Genomic DNA, 5,329 nt, shown 5'->3' with positions numbered 1-5,329 from the left:
ATTTGAGAAAAGTCTTTGGTTTAGAAAAGAACAAAACTCTGTTTAGATTCTGAATCCAGTGGCCCAAACATACTGTTTTCTGTCTGATCTCCCTAATCTCTGAGGATTAGCATAAACTAAATGGCATATCCAACGAAAGGAACAGCAGTACCTTCGGGCTGGCAGGCTGCTCACGTCACTGTGTCAGATTTCCTATTCAAAATTTTAAAATGAACTTTAATGAGCCAATCATTTTGTTTTCAGATTCGATTATTTTCTCTACCAAGGGGTCACTTTTTACAACAGTACTTTCAGTCATACATCACAGCTCCCACCTGCCCATTTCAGGGGCCATTTTGTCAAAAGAAAGCATCTGGCTTAATTGGTTCAGGGAGGTATAACTGGTGTATGTTCAATTGAAAATCCCCCCACAGTGCAATTCATATGGGGGGGGAGCTTTTTCGTGTATTTCGCCCATTATCCATATCAGGGGTAGCTGTATAAGCAGGGCTGCTGGTTTACTACTTTCTTTTTATTTCTGTATGCCTCTAGTTCATTTATTAAAGCTTTATAGTTTTTATTTTTCTACATCTTCCCATCTTGTTGCACTTGTTGCTTGCTGATTACCCAGACCTCCGTCATAAAGGCTTTACTTTCCTTGAATATATACCAATATTTCTGTTGAGTGCATTGTAAATAGAGTTAAGCATTCCCTAGACTTTGTTTTCTGAGGTATGACAACTTTTTAGACATGAAACCTTTGGAACAAGTTCAAGAAAAGTCTAAAGTCTTTAAAATCAGTTCCAAATCAGTTCCTTTTTTCTCAAAAGTTATGCTGTGAATTGCCGTATTTAGAGTACTTTGAAAATTGCTGCATGTTTGATCTATTGGGGATGAGGTGAGTTTCTGAAAGTTTCTAACTTTTCTGACATTTTATTATAGTAATAATTAAAAAAAATACTTCGTTTTTTTTCATTATTGTTTCTCATATCTACAGTTATGCAATGGAGAAACATGAAAAAGTGATGGCCTGTGATTCAATCCTTAGGAGAAACTTGTCAAATCATGACACAAGATATCTACAGATAATATCTACTGCACTTTCTATGAGGGCTCCATGAGGGGGACTTATCAATATACCCTGCATTAAAAGCCTAAGCACCACCCAAGAACACATGACTCTGCACATGCAGTTTCTTAAAACATGCACGTTGTTTAATTTTACTAATCGGCACCCTATTATGTTAATCCCCTTTCCCAGATTTAGTTGCATTTGAACCAATGAGATAAGTAAGGGTGGTGACTGCATTACAGCAATGTATCACTTTTTCATCATAATGAAACCGTTCAATAAAAAGAGCAGCACATTCCCCACTCCCACCACCCAAAAATCAATCTGTTTTTTTCTTGTCTTTTTTTTTTTACTGTAATGGGTGAGGAAGGATAGAGTTGAGGGCTAGGTCATCTTTTTTTGTTTGTTTGTTAGTGGGATACTGTCCTGTGAAATCAATACATTCAGCCACAGGATATGTGGACAAGGAAGAAAATATCTAACTTGGAGGTTGGTAAGAGTAGCAGTTCTTTCCTGAGCCACGAGCTTGCTGTTGACGAAAACTTCAACTTTTCCCTCAATGAAGCCTTTTCACTTTTAAGAGGTTTACTGCTGGTTTACTACTTTCTTTTTTTTCTGTATGCCTCTAGTTCATTTGTTAAAGCTTTATAGTTTTTATTTTTCTACACCTTTCCATCTTGTTGCACTTGTTGCTTGCTGATTACATGTGAAAAAAATGCTTTCCCAAAGCCATTCCCATAGCCAGATGGATTAAGGCAATGGTCCCCCCCCCACACACATACACACATCCTCCAAACACACACACCCATATTTTGCTCCATTGCGGTTTATTTCACACCTCAAACATTTAGTAAATGATTAAGTAAATACAAGTAAACGGCAATAAATTACAGGTAGTAATAAAATATACTACTAACTCTTTTACGCTGCGTCCACACCTACACGGTATTTTTTGAAAACGCAGCTGTTTCAATGCGTTTGGGCCTTTCGTCAACATGTAAATGGCGTTGCGATTCACCGAAAACTGAGATTATTTAAAACAACTTTTTTGCGTTTACGTGTGGACGAGGATTACAGAGTTCGTCACGCAACGTCAAAGGTATGTGCCTCTTTTCACGTCACGCTGTGCGCCACGTTATTGTTTACATGAGATGGATTGCAGAATGGCAGATATAGACAAAATACTGTTAATCTGACTATCTTCAGGTTTTACACGCTTACATACACACACAGTTACTGTCCCTGCATTTAGAAAGGCAGAGGCGTCACGGTGTAATTATTTTACGTGTAGTTGTTTTTTTTTCCTGTGTAATAATATTCAACATTGCTGTCAATACATTTTTCAAAAAATGTCTCTCTGTGCAAAATGGGTTCAGAAACATAAACAGCTGTGGGATACTGTTTGTCCGTGATTTGAACCGGGGGAACAAATTACGGCAGGAACAGCCTGATATTATTTGTATCCCACTGTAACTTTACTGCATAAAGAGCTAACATGTCCAAAATGCCAGGAGTAGTTAGTTATTACAAGAAGTGTTTGTGAACTAAAAATCAAGAATGTGGGATCCTGTTTGTCCGTGATTTGGAGAGCCCAGCGCGTGCCCCAGACGCAGGGAAACTAATTTTGCAGGGGAGACCTACCTTGGCACTTGTGCAGGTGAAGCCAAAGGGAAGATATGCTTCACCATATTTTCTAGTCTTTGGCTTGGAAGGAAGTTGGTTTGGAAGCATATTCAGCGATGCTTCATCTCCTGCTTTATGTTTGTGTGGGAGCCCCGTCAAAAACCTGTCCATTATGCTAGCAGTGTCCAAGCTTTCTTTTTTTTTCTTTTTTCTTTTCATACTGCGCCCCCCCTGCAATGGCTCTGCGCCCCCCCCTAGGGGCCGGGCCCCACACTTTGGGAACCTCTGGATTAAGGTAACATGGCTGACGTTACACCTTTTTATTTTTCACATGTTATTTTGCTGTTTGCTTGTAATCTCTGAAAAGGCTCCATTGAAGTCTGAGATACACATCATATATTTAATCTATCCATCCATTCTCTTCCACTTATCCCTATCAGGATCTCGCTGGATGCTGGATCTATAGAAGGTACAAAATGGTAAGAGGCAGGGTACACCCTGAACAGGTCACGAGTCTGTCGCAGGGCTAACACATAGAGACAGAAAACCATGTACACTCACAGTCTCACCTATGGACAATTTACAATCACCAGTTAACCTAACCCCACTAAACTCTTTGGACTGCGGGAGGAAGTCGGAGAACTGGGAGAGAAAACTACACAAACATGGAGAGTGTCATGGTCTTGGTGAGTGCCAGTGTTTTTCCTCCGAGCCGGCAGTTCCACCTCTGGGAGGAGCCACCGTGTTCCTGCTCATTGCTCACACCTCTGGGTAATTAAGCCGTGGACTTATAAGGCCAGCACGCTCAACCCTCTTTTCGCCAGATTCTTAGCTAACCACAGTCAGCGCAGGCCACCGCTGTGTTTTGAACACATGTGATTGGTTAAATCATGCAAAAAGAATCAAAATCTTGGGCCCATAAAAGAGGTCAAAATAACAGAACTCTACTCCAAGTTGACAACAATACTGATAACTCAAACAAACTGACCTCACTTAACAAGACAAAGGGGAAACTTAAATAGTGGCTGATCAGCCCACAAAAACACGAGAAGGGGTAAAACACACAAAACCCTACTAAACCTAACATAATGAACTCCAATTCCCCCCCATGGTCCCGAGTTATGGAATGAACCAATTTGCAGTCTTCCTTTAAAGGTCGCTCCGCCCCTTTTCCACCTCTTAGCTCCTCAATCAAGGGACTGGAGCAGCTGCAACTAAGGTAACTCAGAAAACAAAAAGATTAATCATACATAACAGTGTAAACCAAAATGTGCGCACTTATTTTAGAATGCAGTGTTTTGTGGATATGTGAATTAATTCTGAACCAAACCAGTTATTTGTCCTGTAAATTAATTCCTATGCTTAAAGACAAATGTGAATGCAATGTTACGTAAAAGCCTCTACACTAACATGGTGATATTACCACTGTGTGGCTGTAAGTGCAGCCATCACAACACGTTTTAGCAAACTACCTTGTCTCACCTTGTATCTCTCTTTCATAGCTACGCACCAGATTACCAGACGTAAATCTCCACCATAGAACCCCCATCCGGACGCTGGACCTCCTGACAGTCTCACGGTTTTACTCACTCCACACACCTGCCTGCCTCCCTGTCTCAACGTCAGGAATTTCGGATTACTTACCACTCACCTGCACCACTCTCCCCTCCACGCCACCGATCCACCTGCATCAGGTAAGCAGTGCAAAGGAATATTCAAAACAAATAGTTGCCAGTATTCCTCCAGAACCACACCTGAGCATATGTACTCTTGTGTCAGTGACTCTGACCCTTTCCCGGGACCCAGCCATCCAGTCTGACTCTCCCTTTGGTCCAAACCACAGAACTGTAGTTTCCACAGTTGAAAAATCACTGATTGTTTACATAACTCAGGTCGCATAAGCGCCCCTTAGTTTTGGTGTTTGTTCCTAGCACAAGTTAAACACACGACTCCGTTTTCTAGTTTTGTTCGCTTACACTTGTTGTGAAAAAATAAATGTTGTCACTTGAACGTTCTCTGTGCTGCTCTGCGTCCTGCTTTTGAGTCCTTTTTCCTTCGAGTCGGCCTCGGCCGTGACAGAGAGAACATACAAACTCCACACACAAAGGCCCTGGGCAGACAGTGGAGTCGCCCTCAGGACCTTCTCGCTGTGAGGCAACAGTGCTAACCACTAATAGTATTTAAATGTAATTTGTTTTTTTGTTTTGTTTTGTTATTTTTGCAAAGAGACCCATTAACAGTAAGCCGGGCTACAATCAAAGAGATGCTGTCTTCAGGAAACAAACAAACAAATCTTTTAACATTGTAATGAATACACAGGCTGCTTCATTGTGAAATCAAGAGCATAAAATTTGTTGCTCATACAAATGCGCATGTTGTTGTTGTTTTTTTCAACCCTATGCTGGCCAGCGTATTTGTACTACTGTCTGTTTATAAAAGTGCTCTAGACAATATTATATTTGTTATATTATATTTGTTATATAAAATATGTTATATTTTAACATATTTTATTCATATCAACACTTATCAAATAATCAGGAATAAAACTGGATATGTGGAAATCAAATATGTTTCGATATTTTACTTTTTTTTTATCTGCAAGTCACCTAGAACACTCTGGTCATCATTGATGTAGTGAGTGTAGGTTGACAGATC

At 40.3% G+C, this 5,329-nt stretch overlaps 1 long non-coding RNA gene across 1 annotated transcript; it reads left to right on the top strand.

Moving 5' to 3' along the window:
* Positions 1-2,913: 2,913 nt before the first annotated feature.
* Positions 2,914-5,099, top strand: LOC112843932 (uncharacterized). The gene is made up of 3 exons (XR_003216478.1): positions 2,914-3,360; positions 4,177-4,368; positions 4,454-5,099. It is a non-coding gene; the product is annotated as an uncharacterized LOC112843932 (long non-coding RNA).
* Positions 5,100-5,329: the final 230 nt, after the last annotated feature.

This window comes from Oreochromis niloticus, linkage group LG23, assembly GCF_001858045.2.
Source record: "Oreochromis niloticus isolate F11D_XX linkage group LG23, O_niloticus_UMD_NMBU, whole genome shotgun sequence".
In the NCBI taxonomy this organism is placed as follows: domain Eukaryota; kingdom Metazoa; phylum Chordata; class Actinopteri; order Cichliformes; family Cichlidae; genus Oreochromis; species Oreochromis niloticus.
This window is presented reverse-complemented; position numbering and strand designations above follow the sequence as displayed.